This window comes from Pectinophora gossypiella, chromosome 3 (assembly GCF_024362695.1).
Source record: "Pectinophora gossypiella chromosome 3, ilPecGoss1.1, whole genome shotgun sequence".
NCBI lineage: Eukaryota > Metazoa > Arthropoda > Insecta > Lepidoptera > Gelechiidae > Pectinophora > Pectinophora gossypiella.
The window spans coordinates 16,987,350-17,008,512 of NC_065406.1; the positions used below are offsets into that span (position 1 = coordinate 16,987,350).

Genomic DNA, 21,163 nt, shown 5'->3' on the forward strand with positions numbered 1-21,163 from the left:
GAAGAAATCATTGATGTACATTAAAGTTTATTGAAAATAAACTAGATGATTCCATCCGCGACGATTATTGTGGTGCGTTCTGTTACATTATGAATACAATGTTGTAATAATAGAATCACCCGCAGCTAAATAATTAATAAATAAAACATAATTCTCTCAAAACACAACATAAAAACGAAGCGATGATAATAGAAAATAATTAAGTAAGTAACTTCAACTATTTCATGTAGATGCCAAACAAGTTAGAAACTCACTAATCAACGACCAATTTCAAGTTTACGACCCTAAACAAGCCGAAGATATTCGAACAAATAAAACTACAGACAATAAATTTCCAAACGGAACAAGACAAATAGTTGTTAACAAATTCACAGAGGAACTGAACAGAATAGTGTTTCTAATGTTCAGAATGCCTCCGTCCCTTATCCGTTCAACTGTTAAAGAGGTTCGGCATTGAAAAAGATGGATGGGCATGTCTGCAACAAACTCACAGATACGATCTATTGGAACTGCGAAATTTAGTTTCAGTAACAATTTAAAGATACTGATGAATTTCTGGCACTGGTAAGTTGTCCAACGAGAACTGTTTTTGAACTACTGTTTTCATTTTTTTAACCATTTTTCTTAGAGGCAATAGTATTATGGTTTAAAATACCCCGCCGGTGTGGTCGCGGATTTCCTTCATTTAGTGCTTATCACTATCAGCCTACTAGACGATGTGCTGAGGCAAAGTTCTCGCCCAACTGGGTTCTCACACCTGTTGTCTTAAATTTTGTACCGGATGAAAGCTTCCAGTGATCCCCACTTTACTCGACAAAGAAGTTGTTGCTTCAATTTGCAAATCCACAATAAGTCATGTAAAAAAAAAACATTTTTAAAAAGTCAGCAAATCGCGTTGGCGTTGTACAGCTTTAACGTGTTAATTACCTATTTTCCCATTACTCGAGTAAGTACGTAATTATTCCAAAATACAATGTAATGACAGAAGAATTTATAAAAGTGATTGTTGGTTCTTATTTGGATCACATTATACTGGGTGTTAGTGACATCGTAACGAATACTGAGGGGGTTGATTCAGACCATGATTCTGAGTTAAAATCAAGTGGAATTTTCCGTCGCAAAATTCATGATTTTTTTTTTAGATTTTTTAAATTATTTTCAATTCTATACTTTTGCGGTGGAAAATTCCACTTGATATTAACTCAGAATAATCAGATGAATCATCCCCTTCAGTATTCGTTACGATGACACTTACACCCCGTACAAGTACATACAGTAGCCATATAAGTAGGTATGGGTGTTAGTGACACCGTAACGAATACTGAAGGGGATGGTTCAGACCATGATTCTGAGTTGATATCAAGTGGAATTTCGTGTCAAAAAATTCATGAAAATTTTTCTTTTCTTTTTAATTATTTTCCAATCCATACTTTTGCGACGGAAATTTCTACTTGATATCAACTCAGAATCATGACCACCCCTCAAAGTTTTCGTTACGATGTCACTAACACCCTGTATATTATCTTTATGTCGCTACCTATATTGCTTCTCTATATTTTGATCAAAATATTGATCGGTGGAAGATATTGTAATTGTGCCTGGGTGTAATAAAAAGGGTCATCATTTATACCCAAAAACAAAGATATAAGATGCACAATATGTCTGTTATCCATGAAATTAGAAGGTTAAAAAAATAAAAATCTGTACAGCGCCATATTGTTTTTGAGAAACGTAGTTTGGAGCGTCCCTCATTGAATAACGTTTTATTGGCATACAAATGTAAAGTCAATGCCCACCAAAGTCATTTATGACAGACAAAACTTGAAGATATCAAATTAGACATTAAAGTTTACGATAAAGAAAATACATTATCTTGTCTGCATAGTTTAGAAGCTAAAGAACTGTTATTCTGGCAAATACAAACACAGACGTCTCAATGGTATGAAATACCAAAAATTATGAGGAGCAAAATATTCGCTTGCGATACTCGCTTTTAACTGTTTTAGTCATATTTGCAAAAGACTAGACTCTTTTCACGTACAGCTAAGTGTTCTGAATGCTGGCAAATAGAGTTGAAATAAAATAAGTGCTCAACGCTCACTCTCAGTGATATTTTTTCTGTGCGTAGTCGGACATTTTCATTTATAAGACAACAATGCTGCTTGATTGAACGCAGTTTGTAATTTTACTAGTTCATACAAACATAAAAGTAAATATTTAAACATTTATAAACGCAAGCCCGTGATTATTAATGGATACAGCAACAAGTAAGTTAAGTAGTTATAAGTTATGTACGCCGTAATTGTCATATATATTAGTCACAATACCGTAACCTTATAAATGTAAAATGTTTTAATATATGTGATGTGGTTATACTTTATAAATAAATAAATAAAGTAATTAAAGGCTAGTTGCAGCCAGTATTGATACCAAATCCTAAGATAGATATCGTCTTCTATCGTACGGGTTGAGAGATTACCAACCAACCCTGGTGTGAGGTTATTATTGACTCGCCAAAGGCCTCTGACAAGGCTCATATAACGACTATGTACTTACATGAGTAAGTAGTAACCAATAGCTTAACGTACCTACCGAAGCACGAATCATCTTACATTTCTGACAATCGGGTATCAGCTTATGAAGTCTTCAGCAAACCAGGGCTCACAAAGTGATTTTTAGTGATATGGCCCCACCGGTTTTGAACCCGGGACCTCCGGGCTGAGTCCAAAGCTCAATCAATAGTGGCAAGGTGATCCCTTGCGCTCAAAATTGTGCATCATTTTAGAAAGGTTAAAATAGCTTTGTTGGGTTTTACGACATGTCCGCGGAGACAAATAGCTACACGTGTTATTTGTTTATCATTCGCTCTCAGTCCAGCATACTTAGTAGCGATAAATTAATCATCATCACCATTATCATCTCTCTAACGCTATCGCGTTTTCGCCAGTTTAGCAATAAAATATTTAACTTTTTTATTATTTCCTGAAGGCATTATCAAATAAGCCAAATTGCTCTATTTGGAGGCACTGGAATGCATCCACGGGGCCTTTTAAATTTTCTTGTGATGTGCTACTATGTGTCTGTGCGTAATGTAATTGTGTTGTCTGTGTGAAATGTCTGTAACTTTTTATGGGCATCGCCTGAAATAATTGTATGGTGTCCACCATGTGTCCGACGGTGAATTTTCCCTTGGGGCAGTATAAATTTGAGAATTGACCAAAAATCATAGAGACTTTTTTTGCGAATATTATCTGGAAATAACTAAAAAAATAATAGACCTTTTACGAAAAAAGCTATTTACTCATTATTTTCTAAGATGTCAAATGGCAGACACCAGTGTCTGTCGCGACCTGCGAGAAAGTTCAACCGACTTTCCATGCGGCGGTGACGCGCTGCCACGCTGTCGGTCAAAGAAAAACTAAACATACAAATATTATGATTAGAGAACTCATTTTCTGTTCCCTTAGGCTAAGGAAGGTAGCTTTTAAGTATATATTACTTTTTCCCGATAGTCGCTTGGTTTAAAAGTTTAACTTTCCTTTTTCTCAATAAAAATATAAAAATCCAGTTTGAAGAAAATCAAATAGAGAGATATCCTTAACCAAACCGTTGTACAAGGAACTACAATTCCACAACTGACCCATTTTGTCGCAGATTGTACTGAAATCAGTCCCTATAGACGGCCCGACTATCTCTACCAATTCGTTTACTCTGGAGATTGAGCCAATGAACCGACAAATTTATCTCTGCAACCGGTAACAACTCTACTGCTACGGAATATGTAACAGTTTTGATTGCCAATAAGTTGGTTAACTTTGTGTTACAGCTAGGCGCCCAATAGGCTAGTTTATTCTTTACATACGATAATAATATGTGTACCTAAATCTTTGTATAGATTAAGATTATATCATCTCTCTAGCATTATCCCGTTTTTCACAGGGTTTGCTTACCTAACATGAAGTTTTGACAGCTCCGGTTTTTTACAGAAGCGACTGCCTGTCTGACCTTCCAACCCGCGTAGGAAAACCAGCCCAATACAGGTTAGGTCACATACCTCCGAAAAAGCATTTCTCGGTAATGTGGTTTCCTCACGATGTTTGCGTTCGCCACTGAGCACGTGATAATTTATAATTGAAACATGAATTCGAAAACAAATTCGACAGTCATTGATTTAAGGCTGTGCTGGATTCGAACTTGCGATTACAAAGTGAGAAGCCAGCGTTCTACCTACTGGGCTACCACGGCTTGTATAGATTTAGATGTACCCTAGTACATATTATAAACATCATCATCAATTTAAGAGCCACGCTCTTGTCGGTGTAGCATTTTCCATTCCAGTCTATCAAAGGCCAATTCCTTGACTTCCCTATAAGACACGACGTTAACCTTTTCTTTAATCTGTTCCATGTAAGCTCTTCTTGGTCTTCCCCTTCCTCTCTTTCCTTCTAGCTTTCCTTCTATGATGTTTTGACATATAAACATAGCTACTGAAAGATTATTTTTTATCACTAACTCTTGCCTCTTGCTTAGGGAAACTCACAGAGATTAAAATTACTCATATTATTATTATTATTGATTATTATTTATTAGGAGCTGCGGGTTCAAGTCCCGTCAGAGTCAGTTTTATTTTCGATTTAAATTTCTTTTTGTAAAATACTATCATAAAATTGTGTTCTTTTTACAAACTTTTTTTGTCAATGCTTTTGTACTTTTGACGATGCTTCTTACGAAAATTGCGTTCACATACATACATACATAAACTCACGCCCGTAATCCCTAATGGGGTGGGCAGAGCCACAAGTAATCAAAGACAACTTGCAGCCACTGTTGCGTTCACATATTTATTTTTTTATTTGAGTTAAATCCTCTCTGGTGAATATCTAAAATGGATTTTCCTTCTCGTAATTGTTTCGTTTTCGAATACACCTATAGATTGTTGTCAATCTATACTAATATTATAAAGCTGAAGAGTTTGTTTGTTTGTTTGTTTGTTTGAACGCGCTAATCTCCGAAACTACTGGTGCGATTTGAATAATTCTTTTTTTGTTGGATAGTCCATTTATCGAGGAAGGCTATAGGCTAAATAACATTACGCTATGACCAATAGGAGCAAAGACAGAGCGGTAAATGTGTAAAAAACGGGTAAAATTATTCATTTTTGAAGGCTTTCTTTGCGTGCGCTGCGAAAACGGTTCAAGATACACAAAAAATATGTCATGAAAGAATTATTCCTCTATACATGATCTAAAAAAAAGTCCGCGACGGCATATGTCTATCTTTTAAGGTTTAGTCACAATGACCGTTTTTATGGTACCAAATTTGGTCGAAATAATTTGTTTAAGTTGTATCAACATAATAATATTAATCTTTATTCAAATATAAATAAAAATATGTTGTTGGTTAAGAGTACTTCATCTATACTTATAATAAATCTGTAGAGAGGTCAATTCTGTACATTAAATATTTTTTCAAAATAACTATCAGGGGGTGATAAGTGGTCGATACTGATGCCAAAAATGCAATCAGTAAAATTTTTGTCTGTCTGTCTGTCTGTCTGTCTGTATGTTCCTTATAGAAACAAAAACTACTGGACGGATTTTAATGAAACTTGGTACAATTATTCTTCACACTCCTGGACAGGTTATAGTATACTTTTCATCACGCTACAATCAATAGGAGCAGAGTAGTGAAGGGAAATCCTTTTGTATGAAAAATCTAAACCACTCAAGTTAGACGTTTGAAATTTGTCATGCAGATACCTTAGATACCGTAGAGGTGCACTAAGAAAGGAATTCCCGAAATTCCCACGAGAACGGGAATTAGCGGGAAAATCCTTTTGTATGAAAAATTTAAACCACTCAAGTTAGACGTTTGAAATTTGTCATGCAGGTACCTTAGATACCGTAGAGATGTACTAAGAAAGGAATTCCCGAAATTCCCACGGGAACGGCAATTAGCGGGAAAATCCTTTTGTATGAAAAATCTAAACCACTCAAGGTAGACGTTTGAAATTTGGCATGCAGGTACCATAGGTACCGTAGAGGTGCACTAAGAAAGGAATTCCCAAAATTCTCACGGGAACGGGAATTAGCGGGAAAATCCTTTTGTATGAAAAATCTAAACCACTCAAGTTAGACGTTTGAAATTTGGCATGCAGGTACCTTAGATACCGTAGAGGTACACTAAGAAAGGAATTCCCGAAATTCCCACGGGAACGGGAATTAGCGGGAAAATCCTTTTGTATGAAAAATCTAAACCACTCAAGTTAGACGTTTGAAATTTGGCATGCAGATACCTTAGATACCGTAGAGGTGCACTAAGAAAGGAATTCCCGAAATTCCCACGAGAACGGGAATTAGCGGGAAAATCCTTTTGTATGAAAAATCTAAACCACTCAAGTTAGACGTTTGAAATTTGTCATGCAGGTACCTTAGATACCGTAGAGATGTACTAAGAAAGGAATTCCCGAAATTCCCACGGGAACGGGAATTAGCGGGAAAATCCTTTTGTATGAAAAATCTAAACCACTCAAGGTAGACGTTTGAAATTTGGCATGCAGGTACCATAGGTACCGTAGAGGTGCACTAAGAAAGGAATTCCCAAAATTCTCACGGGAACGGGAATTAACGGGAAAATCCTTTTGTATGAAAAATCTAAACCATTCAAGTTAGATGTTTGAAATTTGGCTCGCAGGTACCTTAGATACCGTAGAGGTGCACTAAGAAAGGAATTCCCGAAATTCCCACGGGAACGGGAATTAGCGGGAAAATCCTTTTGTATGAAAAATCTAAACCATTCAAGTTAGACGTTTGAAATTTGTCATGCAGGTACCTTAAATACCGTAGAGGTACACTAAGAGAGGAATTCCCGAAATTCCCACGGGAACGGGAATTAGCGGGAAAATCCTTTTGTATGAAAAATCTAAACCACTCAAATTAGACGTTTGAAATTTGGCATGCAGGTACCATAGGTACCGTAGAGGTGCACTAAGAAAGGAATTCCCGAAATTCCCACGGAAACGGGAATTAGCGGGAAAATCCTTTTGTATGAAAAATCTAAACCACTCAAGTTAGACGTTTGAAATTTGGCATGCAGGTACCATAGGTATCTTAGAGGTGCACTAAGAAAGGAATTCCCGAAATTCCCACGGGAACGGGAATTAGCGGGAAAATCCTTTTGTATGAAAAATCTAAACCACTCAAGTTAGACGTTTGAAATTTGGCATGCAGGTACTTTAGTAAACTTAAAGCTTAGTTGCAACAGGATATTACAAAATTCCCACGGGAACGGTAGTTAGCGGGAAAAACATTTGTATGAAAAAATCAAATCTAAATAAAAGGAGAAACTGACTGACTCAGTGACTGACATATCAACGCATAGCCTGAACGGCTAAACGTAGGCATTTGAAATTTGGAAGGGACATAGCTTAGGTACCGTAGAGGTGCACTAAGAAAGGAATTCCCGGAATTCCCACGGAAACGGAAATTTGCGGGAAAATCCTTTTGTATGAAAAATCTAAACCGCTTAAGTTAGACGCTTGAAATTTGGCATGCAGGTACCTTAGTTAACTTAAAGCTTAGTTGCAACAGGATATTGCAAAATTCCCACGGAAACGGGAGTAAGCGGGAAAAAAACATTTGTATGAAAAAATCGAAACCGCGTAAGATAGATGTTTTCAATTCAATTCAATTAAATTATTTATTGCATTCCATGTAGTACAATGGGGTGTTACATAGGCATAGGAACTAAAACATGGACCCTGTAGGGCACAGCAACGTTGAAGGGAAGAGAGGAAGTGTGTATTAAAATTAAAACTCAATGAACAATCAATTAAAAAAAAATCAATTCAATCAATTGATTCAATCTAGCATGCATGCATACCTTAGTAAATATAAAGTTTATTTTTGGCTGTATTTTGAAAAATGGGAGTTATTGGGAAAAAAAAATTATGAAAAAATCTAAACTGCATAAGTATGCACTCCCACACACACAAAGATCTCTCTCTTATATAACACGCCACGCGGACGAAGTCGCGGGCAAAAGCTAGTAATATTTATATATTTTGTATAATGAGTCGTTTGTTTGGCTCAGACATTGCAGGCTGAATCACTTGGTTGTCCGATAAAGAAAGATGGTTCCGTGCTTCCGAAGCACGTAAAGCCGTTGTTCATTGGCCACTGGCCCAAATGCTACCACAAACCCGCAAGCAGTGTGGTGAAGTATGCTCCATATTTCCTCCGGTTGATTGAATATTAGGCTGTTTATGTATGTTATGACTATTTTCATTGAAAACTATTGCAGGGGTTCGTTTTCTGGTACATTTTTTTCATTCCTGTTTCAGCCAAATGTTATGTCTACAGTTATCATAACTAGGTCCTACCGAATAAACTTTGTCGGACACAATAGTAAATAAACTACGAGGCAGCTTCACGGTCTGAAACACTGCGCACTCAAACTAGACGGGTTTAAACAGAGCATAATACCATAAAATTACCTCTAGTGAGGGCTTCCGTGGTCCACTATTTGAGCGTAAGGCTCACGATCCGGAGGTCCCTTTGTTGACCCTGACTTTGTTAGGACGTTACAGGCTGATCACCCGGTTGCCTGAAAGTAACATAATTCGTCTTTTGGAAGAGACGTTAAGCAGTTAGTTCCGGTTACTACTTACTGATGTAAGTACGTAGTCTTTACGTGAGTTACTCAATAATAACCCTGACACCAGAGTCGATGTAGTTAGTAATCCACCTTACAAGAAGATAGAAGAGAAGGAGACTTGTAGTGTTGTTTTAGTAAAAAAAGAACTACGTAACGACTACGTACTAACATGCAATCCAAAGCACGGATCATTTTCAGGGTCAGGTTTTTCAGTACGTAGTCGTTACATGAGTCATGTCAGGAGCCTTTGGCGGCTCAATAGTAACCCTGACACCAGGGTTGATGAGGTTGGTAATTCACCTCACAACCCACACGATAGAAGAAGATTTTCAGGTTAAAGAAATCCTTATTCTCAAAAGAAATTTACATTTCATTTCATGAGAACTTATAAACTAACTTAATGTAAACAAAATATAAACGGAGAGCGTGTATGAATGAGTTGTAATAGGCTACTTGACACTCAGTGAAACGATAACAACACCTACAGTAATTTAAACAAACTTATTTCGTAAAAAAGGCATTTTCAGTTTCGGATCAGGTAATTAGCCCACTGACAATGTCCGCACCAAACTAGGGACCACAAAGAGATTTTTATATGATATATACCAATCAGGATTCGAATCCGAGACCTCCGGCCCGTGAGCCTATTAGTCAACTACTGGACCACAAAACACAACAGAAACTTTCAATCCCAAAACGAGACACTATCATGTCAAAATTGACATCAAGTCCAAATCAGCCACCGATCCTGCGAGATCCAGCGAGCCTAATGAATCTGATTAACCTTAGGCCCCATCAAAACGCCCCCCCCGGTCCCCGTTACCATAAATCTACCATTTCAGTCGCACGCGAGTGCCGCATAACTTACAAGTTATGGGACGTCTGTGACAAGTGGCCGCTGATTTATTTGCGTGCCCGGTGACACATTGGTAAGTTAATGTTGAGATTAGATGTCTTGATTTTCGACGAAGTTTCGGTGTACTTGCGTAATTTGTTTTGGGAGATGAGTTAACTGTTTCTTCGGTATTTTGCTTTTAAAATTTTATGTAAGTACGTACTTAATTTCGCTATCAATTTGCATTTTTATCATATTTTAACTTTTCGTCTTATTGATTTAATGATGTGTTGCGTGTGTAATTAGAGAGAAGATGAAGGCTTGGAACATTCCGCGATGAAATCCATCGTTTTTTTATGACATTTAATAGAATAGATATAGAATAGAAAGGCTAGGTCAAGAGTACTCTAAACGGTCGAGCATACATGAAGATTTTGATGAGAGTGGAAGAATTTAAGCTGGTCTATCGTACACCACTACTCCTGATACAAAAAAATAGTTACAAACCCAATATAAGAAATAGGTTATTATTTTTTATTATTAAAAGCCATCTATGCCTCACTTTAGTATTTATATTAGGTTATTGAATTTATTGAAACAATTAATTCCTATTTTAATTTTTTTGCAACTGGGCGTGTATTTCGAAATCGTTTTATTTTTTTTCCGCCAGTTTTATGCCATAGTTTGACGCTTCGTATTATTGAGATTCGAACGCGATTTCGTGCGGAATGGATTTGAATGTAAACTCGTTGTGACGGCCATTGATGGATGAGGTCCGTTATGACGATGCGACGTGAGTTTATAGGGCATTGGCTAGTTCGCATGCGAGATATGAACATTATTCTTTAGTAAAGTAAATAACTTCTTGTAATATTGTGCTTGTGCACTAAGACACCATAGTGGTACAACTACGGTCTCGTAGGAAACCTTACCTTTTTCTTTACGAAGGGAAATGCCTACAAACGTACCCTCCCGCCTCCCGGATTATGTCGGGTTCGCACCGACTAAAATCCCTCAGTGTCATGCAATGGATACATTTTCGCATTCTTCCGCGGCTTGGTAGCGTTTCGCGGCTTGGTGCCACCAAGCAATCTAACCTAACTTGTAATAATATATATATATATATATATATATATATATATATATATATATATATATATATATATATATATATATATATATATATATATATATTTATATATATTATATAATATATTATATTATATTATTATATTATACTTATTTTACTTAATTTAAAACCACAGATGCTTTGCAACGACCCCAGCAGGAGACGTCAGTCCTTCTCCCACGGCACCAGAGTCATATATTATATATATATATATATATATATATAATATATGACTCTCTGTGGTTTTAAATTAAGTAAAATAAGTATAATACCATAAAATGACCTCTAGTGAAGGCCGCCATGGTCCAATATTAGAGCGTAAGGCTCACGATCCGGAGGTCCCTTTGTGGATCCTGGTTTTGTTAGGACATTACAGACTGATCACCTGATTGTCTGAAATTAAGGTGATCCGTGCTTCGGAAGGCACGTTAAGCCGTTGGTCCTGGTTACTACTTACTGATGTAAGTATGTAGTCGTTACAAGAGTCATGTCAGGGGCCTTTGGCGGCTCAATAGTAGCCATGACATGAGCTTGGTATTCCACCTCACAACCCAGACGATAAGAAGGAGAAGAAGTGAGTAACACTGTGATAAGAGATAAATGTGTTGTAAAAGACGATGTAGTGACTAGAATTCACAAGGGAATGTTACATTGGACACTTAGAGCGGATGAATATTAATAGGATTACGATTAAAATAGCAGTATTATAGTGAAGGTTGGTGGTAGGGCTGGCAGAGGAAGACCTAGAAGGATAGTTCAGTACGATCTGCTCTGAACCGACGTGCGTGTACGAAACGATTGATGAATGTAGAGGAAGCAAGAGTGTCAGGATCGAAGCAAATGGAATTTCATTATCTTTGCTGGTAGAAGAGAGGGGTGAGTAGATGTATGTTATGTATATTGTAACTTTAAGGCCCCAGGTTGATCGTAACTACAAAACAACCATACTACAAGCCTTTGTTATCAAACACAAGCAGAATTTTACACCCAAATTGTGATGTTAATAGGCTATTACGTTACGAGTTTGTTAACACAATAAATAACGGTAGGTCCTAAACCAACAAATATCTGGGATAGAGCATCTGGTAAGGGTTGATTATGCAAAGTTTGATCACCGGTTGAATGGTTCCGTTGTCAATACAAACACTGACATCCTTATCTAAGTTGGCTTATCGACAGGCCGAGAATGGTCGGTAAGCCTTCTTGATAATAGTTTGGACAAGCTATCAATCCGTAATAAATCTGCGCAGTTCGGAGATCTCGTTGTGTCACCAGCTTCAATCCTAGCTCGTGCTCGAAACCACAGAGTTCGACTTTATTTTGATTTCTACATCATAGCTGATTGATATCAGTGGCGATTTCCAGGATTTGGCCCGCTTGATACCGGCCAAGTTGACAATGCCATATGCGGCAAATGTACAATGAGCTACGTTAAAAAAACCGAGCAAGTTCGAGTCCAACTTGCGCACCCAGGCCTCCTCGATTTTCCATGGTTCCGTACAAACTGCCGTAAATTACCAAAGATAATCGAAGACTTTGCTTTCGCCGTTAAAAAACAATTGTCTCCATTCATCGACATAGACCACAATTATAAACCAACTGCAAATACGTTTGTAATTGAAAATAATTTAGTTGCTGTCGTTCAAAAATGGAATTGATGACGTCATGGGTCTCAACCCACACGACAGAAGAGGAATACAAAAGGAAATGTTTAACCGAATAACCGCAGTGAAATTCCCGCGCTCACGAAACGTGGTGCAACGAAATGAGAGTACAAAAACTAGAGCGTTTCCAAATTCATCCACGCATCAAACCTCTCCAAACTTTACCTTCGTGACTGTGTTGCGAAAAATCGCCTCAGCACATGTATGTTTGTTTGGTTGTTCCTACTACGCTGTCTATAACCTACATAGTTTTGTGTTTCGCCAATAGACAATAGACTAAAATAAAGGTTTATGATGCGGGTGTAAAGCGATTCTCACACTGCCCCGCAACATGCTGCATGTTGCGTGTCGACGCACCTACGCGCGTACCTACGGGAGTGCAGATCTGCATCATCGTGCAGGTTTTTTACGCATTCACGCGCGTAGGTGCGTCGACACGCAACATGCAGCATGATGCGGGGCAGTGTGAGAATCGCCTCATTTAATTCAAAGCCGTTCCAAAATCACGCGCGGCACTGCGGGATTCGGTGTGCCATACCTTGCGTCTCGCCCCGCACCTACGCGCGGGGGTGTTTTCTCCGCTTGTATGCGCGTGATCCGCATGAACGCGCGTGGATGCATTTTCTGTGTGTTAGACTGTGCGTGTTTTCTATACAAACGGATATACTTACAAGCAACGGAAGAACACGCATCCACGCGCTACGCTGCATCATGCGGGGCAGTGTGAGAATCGCCTAAGTGGTAGAGCTGAAAGAGGAAGGCCTAGGCGCACATACCGCGATCAGATCCAGGATGTTTAGAAGGAAGGACAGGTCAAATGAAGACTTTGATAAGAGTGGACAAAGCGAAAGTGATGAGTCAGGATCGATGTAAGTGGAATTCCGTAGTCTCTGCTTACCCCAACGGGAGGTTGGCGTGATCTTATGTATGTATATATAACATGTTATTGTCTCTATCTTGTGTGTTTTTGTATGTTCATTTTAGTTTTTAAACTTTCCCGTCGAAAAATTCCACTTAAAATCCACACAGAATCATGGTCTGAAAAAGTTTTCGTTACGATGTCACTTATTGTAGTTATCTTATGTGTCTATGTATAGTTTTTTTCTGTATAGTATCGACAGGTATTTACAGGTTTTTTGTTATGTGATATGTAATTTAGAATCAGAAATATTTCTCTTTCACTTATTGCTGTTGGCGCTCTTCTCAAACGCACTTGTGTGACACTCAATCCTCTCAGAAACCTTCGCACTCTTAGACGTGCGTTTATTTGTTCCATCAAGTGCTAAAGTTATGTCTAAAAGGTCTAAAACGTTCACATTGACAAACCTCTAGCCAACGGAGTGGCTATGGAGGAATGACGCACCGGGTGCCACCTGATTAGGGGTGACACCTGTGATAATAAATGCACGCAAACCATTATAATGGCTCAGAAAGGTTAATCACTAAAGCGTGTAGAAATTTTAGCCACTATCAACGATTCAACTGTTTTGGCTACACGACAACTCAATCAATTCTTTTAGCTTCCCTATAGCAAAGTGCGTTTTGCGAGTAGGTAACATATATAGCGTACAAAAAAATGTACGAGTATCATATATCAAAACCATGTTATTTAACGGCTTCTTAATTTTCACTCTTGGGAAGAGAGGAAGGAGTAGACCTAGGATAACATTGAAACAAATAAAAGAGAAGGTGTAGGTCGTGTCGTATCGGGAGGTGAAAGTTTTGGTGGGAAGAAGAGAGGAATGGCGATTACTCCACCAACAAGAGCGCAGCTCTAAAATAGAGAGAGAGAATTTTCACTCCAGAATGCAATCAACAAAAAAAAATTGAGCAGGTATGTATTTTTTTAAACGTGAATTATTGTATTAACTTGGCATTAACTACTTGGCCGTACAAATGGAAAACGTTGAGGGCTCTCACTCGGCCAATTCAAAATAAAAAAATAAATAAAAATTTACTTGTGTGTATGAATTGTGTGTAATAATGATGTTATTGTATTGACACTCACCAGCCCTAGCTACGCCACTGGAAGCCTCTCCTCACATCCGTGACTGTTCAGGAAAAAAACAAAAATCCTGAGCTTTGTTTGCCCTCAAACGTACGTTCTGTTTGCTTATGAAAATTGTGCCTAATCCTTATTTGTACAGTGGAAGCCCGCAAACATCTATCGCGTTTCAAAAATGAATATGTAACAGAATTCCCAGCTTAGTTATGAATACGAATGAGTTTCGGTTAGTTTAAGGCGATGTATCGGACTGTTTTTAAATGGTTTGAAATTCAGTAGTTTTGACTGCATGAATTATTTTACAAGTTTATGAATTTTAGGAGAGTTGGCGGGTCGGAATTGTTACGTAGATAAATAAAAGTTTATAAAGTGGTAATGGGAAATTGTGGAGGACTGATATTTTCACAATTATTTCGAATGAAAATATAATTACATTAGTTTTTTACCCAACTACGGCCTAGCAGAAAGAATGGTTATGTGGTTGACCGCTATGTATGTAGGTATGCACGTCTGTTCCAACCTAACTTCTAAACAACCTGTCAGAATTTAACAAGATTTAATAAGATTAATTAGATTTTTTTTTAATTAGATTTAATAAGATGTCACTAGAATCTTTTTACAAGCGGGTTTCCTTGTATTTGTTTGATATTACGTCGAATTAATAAAATGACTCTTCTTCTTATCGTGTGGATTGTGAGGTGGAATACCAACCTCATCAACCCTGGTGTCAGGGATAACATGACTGTTCATACATGATCCGGATTGGTTTTATCTCCAAAGAAATGTACCTACGTATTTTCTTGTTTCATACTTTTTAGATTATGATCTTTCCGTAGTCGTGTTTAAGTTTTTAAACTTATATTTTTACTATTTTTCATCGTTCCGTATATGGACTGTTATATTAGAGTATTGTGACACTTACATAATTTTGCCTTTTACACTGACGATATATTGACAAAACATCAATCGTTCGCAACACAAACAAAAGTCGCGCCAGACAATAGATTGATTCGCAGAACAAAGGCGAAGCGATTAATCTTCAAAAGCGCAAAATACTGCCAAAATTTACACTTCGCTTCAAACCTATGGATTCCTAAAATCCTTTTTACATTCCATTTTTACGAAGTCAAGAGTTCAGTGCAAAACAAACGGTCGGCAGCATGTCTCTGTTATACAATATAATACAACGCTTCATCCCTGGCGTGGCTCCAAAACCATTATAAAAGTTTCTGCGCAGCTAAGTAGAGCAGTAATAAAATATTAAAGTGGACGAAATGAAAGCTGCGTTACGGACGCAGAAATAAGTCGCGGGATAGGGCCTATTTCATGAAGAAGATCTATTAGTGTAAATATAATAATACGTACTTACCTGTATTCATAAATAGTTTATGACACCGCATATGGAAATAATAATAATAATAAGGTTTATTTAGGTAAAACCTTCGACACACATATACATTTACAACAATAATTAATGACTAATTATAATTACATAAAATTAATTATTAATAATAATTCATTTATTACTTAACCAGACAAATGGGGAGCGCTGGGGGCTCTCATCCGGTACAAAATTTACAATACAACAGGCCTGCACCTACAGGCCTGTTGTATCCAGTTCGGCGCGAACCTCGACTCCAGGCATTGTCTAAGAGGATTATATTTAAAAGAATAAATCCCTAGCAGCCTCCGTGGTCTAGTGGTTAGAGCGTTAAGCTCACGATCTGGAGGTCCGGGTTCGATTTCCGATGGGGACATTGTCGAAATCACTTTGTGAGACTGTCCTTTGTTTGGTAAGGACTTTTCAGACTTGAATCACCTGATTGTCCGAAAAAGTAAGATGATTCCGTGCTTCGGAGGGCACGTTAAGCCGATGGTCCCGGCTATTAGCCGTAAAAACACCTCCACCAACCCGCAGTGGAGCAGCGTGGTGAAGTATGCTCCATACCCCCTCCGGTTGATTGAGGGGAGGCCTGTGCCCAGCAGCGATAAAGGCTGAATAACGAAGGTATATTGTTTCCATAGAATATTATTCAATGTCAACTCCTTCCAAAACCAAAATACAGTACTCTTCACGCTTGACTCATTTTCAAATTTAATTCTGTGACAACGATGTTGTAGGTCAGATTGATTAAATTGGAAACTGTTTGTTCGTACTTCTTGAACTACAATAAACAGCTCCCTTAGGGATAGAAAGTGTAATATGACAGAAAATTACATTCAGCCTAGCAACATATTGTAATTGGGTATTTTTTAAGCAGGCCTTATTTCATGCACTGTATCACTGCGACTTGGGGGGGAGGTTTAAAATGGCCACATCAAAGCAACTCATCTAAAAAAGCAATATTGCTACTTGAAATTTGTGTGCGTCGCGCACTTCAGATGGGAATAATTATTGCCAAGGAGAGAGAGAGAGAGAGAGAGAGAGAGAGAGAGAGAGAGAGAGAGAGAGAGAGAGTGAGAGAGAGTGCGTCGCGCACTTAGTTTTATGTGCGTAAATGTCAAATTGCAATATTGCTCTCTTATGACCTTTTAACCCCCAGTTACATCTATTGTCTTACTCGTATGCTACATAATCGTTTAGGTAGATAACTAAATTATACAAATAAAATTATACTGATAATAATAAAAATGTATATATTACGCTGGAGGACATAAATATTAAAAAAAATATCAAATTAAATTCAAATTCAAAAATATTTTTATTCAGTAGGTAACATCATGATATGCCCAGGCAGATCTCGATCGGGCCAGTTTTACCATCGCCGCACGACATTTATAATTCAATAACGGCGTAACGTTTTACAATATCTTCAATGCGCGGTACGAATTAGATCTGTACAAAAGCCAGTGAATTGTGATTCGAGATCAGACGAGATTAGGCCGATTGACTCTGTGGTATCTAACAATAGCTATATTTCTACGTAAATATAATTTTGAAGTACTGCCTTTATAAAACATACTCAACACTCCAGAAACTCAACATTCAACATGATTAAATCCAGATAGATCGACACGCGTCGTGAGGGGTGAAAACTGAAACAAAGGAGGGTGTTGGATAATTAATTATTAAGTGACTGTAACAAATTGTTTAAGCGTAACGTTACTGCGGTCGCACTTCTAGGAATTATTCCCTCGTCACAGCATGCCTGTATCCCAAAAGGGTAGGCAAAGGTGTTTAGTATATAAGTACACTAATTCCTTGCCAGCTATGTTTGACGTATGGGGAGTCATATTGTATTTAATAGAATTATTGTCTTCTAGACATCTAACTTGTACTGTAGAATAAGATTAATACTACGAATTGAACGGCAACTCTCCGCTCCCCGCCAGCGGCTGACCTATGTCTACTTCACCCCTACTCAATCTTCACTCAGTCTTACTTTAGTTTTCAATCATATATCGTCAAACTTCACACACACAGATGCGCGTGTACGGTAACTTCCATGTGTAATATCTGTGTAAAACGAGGTTTTTTGTATGAAGTGTGTGTTAGTTCTTAGAATTACTAAGTCAGCCGTCATCAAGGTCATCTAAAATACTATATTGGCCGCTTTAAACTTTAAATGTAAGCCACTGTAAATACAACTCAGCAAAGCAATTATTCTTTAGCATCAATATTTGTGAAGAATTTGTATGAAAGGTGTGAGTAGGTACTAAGATGACGACTGACGAAAATGAATGGAAGAGTCATACATTTTGTGCCACCAAGAGTGGAATAAGGGCAGGAGGATGACGATCTGTCTTTTTTTATATGACAACTCATACTCATACTCATTTATTCATATTTTTTTTTAATTTTACATGTCAAATGTCTTCTTATAAATATCAAGTACCCATAGTTAATAATACATAAATATATCAGTGATGTCAACATATTATCTTTCCATTACAGAACTCATCCATGTTATAAAAAGCATATTCAACAAGCCATTCTCTTAGTTTATTCTCAAATTTGAAATCGTTTTCACAATTTTTTATGTCGGTAGGGATTTTATTGTAGATCTTTGGTCCAATAGCATGAATACTTTTAGTTGATTTTTCCAGCCTGCACAAATCTATAACTCTATGAATGCAACAAAAATATAACTCTATGAACATCAATTTTTCCGTCTTGTATTCTTTTTTATTCACATTTTTGACAACCCTAAACAAACCCTGACATAAACGCTCAACATTTGCTCTAAAGATATAAAAATGTAACAGGTTTTCAACCATTTATTCGTACAATCGTTCGTACGTGAAGTTTCGAGTTATAAAAGGCGCAGGTTTCATACAAAACTAGTATATCACTTTTCGTTTGTTCATCGAAGCGTGCGAATATGAATATTCGTATAAACAGAGTAGAGATTTTTATGCTTTTTTAAACGAATTTTAAAGGTTCGGATGCCATGAAAATTGGGGCTTGCTCGGATATATTCCAAATCGAATTCCTTCGTAGTTTGATTGTCAAAGAATTTGATTTCGAAGGTGTTACTTGGAAAAAGGAATCGAGAATTATTGTGCATCAGATAGCTTGGTTCAGAGGTTCGCACCTAACTGGGCATCTTCGGGCCTGTTACCTTAAAATTTGTACCGGGTGAGAGCCCTCAGCGCTCGCCGGTTGTCTGGTAGAGTAGTATGAATATCATTTGCGGTAAATCTGTAGATTTCATGTAATCTTCTTTTTTAACTTTTTTAAATTTTAATACACACTTCCTCTCTTCCTTTCAACGTTGCTGTGCCCTACAGGGTCCATGTTTTAGTTCCTATGCCTATGTAGCTCCCCATTGTACTACATGGAATGCAATAACTAATTGAGTATTGAATATAAGGAGAGATGGCTTCCATTTTGGAGACTCTTTCATTGTGTCACACTATTCTAGGTTGTTTTGTTCAATTCATATTCCATATCGATACCAAACACACTATGTCAATTCTCACTTATTTTCACTATCCAGTACGTGTTTTATGGACTGAAAAATGATTTGAGTAAATACAAAACGGATTTTTTTTTATTTATTCAGTGACCTGCCAAACGAGCCGTGTTGGTAAATAGTGAGTGTGTTTTTCATAGTAAATCTAAAAAAAAACATTGATACCATCATTCGCAATGTTCTCACGCGATACAATAATCATGTTGGTTTTTTACCATTATTCTATGAGCATGGAAAAAGTCCGACATATTTACGGATTCGGAATTGTATTTAGGTTTTTTTTGGACGTGACTCATCATGATCGGTTGTTTTTTTTTTAATTTTGCGAAAAACCTGAGAATATTTATGTATACTCGTGTTTGAAAATTTTCTTGCGCCGTTTTTTAACTTCTTTTTCATCGTCATCGTTTCTTAACAAAAGTAAAATGTCGATTTGAAATAAATGTCTAATGAACATCCCTACATTTTTTTTTTAAATTTATAAATATCATCAACTGGTTCATAAAAAAGAAGTAAATAAGAGCTCTAAGCTCAATGCTCTTCTATTTACAGACTTCAAACTGATCTACGGAAGTTGTTTGAAAGTAAAGAGCAAAGATTGAAACAGTGGAATTATCTGGAAATAACGTTCGCAGATGTGATTGGTTTTAATCCACCGTAAGTGGGGGAAATCGTGCGCTCAATACCGGATGCATTATATGCTCTGTATGCTCTGTTTTCACTTCAATCGTGCAATTGCTCGACTAAGCAAGTAACTTAACCGAAGAGGTAGTTTCCTAGGTCACATAATAAAATTGGAAATGCTGATTATTAAACAAAAAATGATCTGAGAGTTACTTATTACATTATATTTTTTCTATTTAATATTATTAATGACTTTTAATCATTATACCACGTGATTTTATGACGTCACAGTGTGTTATTTCATACCAATCTCATAGTATGCAATTTCGTGTTTTGATTTTTAATATAAAGTGGCCCCGATTCCTGCAGACACCGCCTAATTTTATTTTAAGTTATATCCGTCATTTTCATATCCGTCGAAAAATAAAGGGACGGATGATTCACAGCTCTTAATTTTAGGAAGAATGAGTAAATGAATGAATAACCCGGGCGAATCAAAAGGTACGTCGCTGGTATGCAATCCGTTTGACGTGCTGTCTACTTAACTGTGTCGGGTTATTGACGGATGTAAAATTTTTAGACGGTTGTTTTAGATTTGTGCTTAAAATTGACGTGTGTTCCATAAATTTTATGCTTGTTGATTACCCGTCCCTTTCCTTTTCGGCGGATAAGAAAATGACAGGTATAACTTAAAATAAAATTACATGGTATTTACAGGATTAGCACCATTAACTGATTAGACTAGTTGAAACTAAGTAAGTAGTAGTCGTTGTAAGTAGTCGTACATGAGCCATGTCAGGGGCCTTTGGCGGCTCAATAATTACCCTGACACCAGGGTTGATGAGGTTGGTAATTTACCTCACAACCTACACGATAGAAGAAAGGAGTCGAAAACTAGTCATTTCGTATAATGTCAACTTGAAATTGTATCTCATGTTTAGACATGACATGACATGACATGACATCATGTCATGACATGAGTCATGAGCAATATAATGTACCCACTTTAGGACTCTGTCGCACTAACATATTTGACATTTAGTGAGACTTACAGTTCAATTTGTCAAAAAAGTTAATGTGAAATGGTACCAAAGTGTATACATATTAATGCTCGTGACGTGACCGTACGGCTATTAGTCAAAGCCCTCGATATACTTCGCGCCGCGCGCGGTATGGTTCTGCTGCCGCGAGGGTTTATGTCTTTTTGGTTGCGCAACAATCTCTTTGCAGCAGATAGCGGGTTATACAATGTGGTGGCTTCTGCCACTGTTACAAATATGGCGGTAACAAGCGAAGTGGCTGTGGTCGGTGTTCCGTTTGCGCTGAGAATCATTA

The 21,163-nt window shown here is 37.3% G+C and overlaps 1 protein-coding gene across 1 annotated transcript in view; it reads left to right on the plus strand.

Moving 5' to 3' along the window:
* Window positions 1-4,021: 4,021 nt before the first annotated feature.
* Window positions 4,022-21,163, plus strand: part of LOC126382075 (neuroligin-4, Y-linked) — a 240,916-nt gene continuing 223,774 nt past the window's right edge. Inside the window, exon 1 of the mRNA XM_050031797.1 lies at window positions 4,022-4,040. The gene's annotated coding sequence lies outside the window, so the exon portion shown is untranslated. The remainder of the gene's footprint in view (window positions 4,041-21,163) is intronic.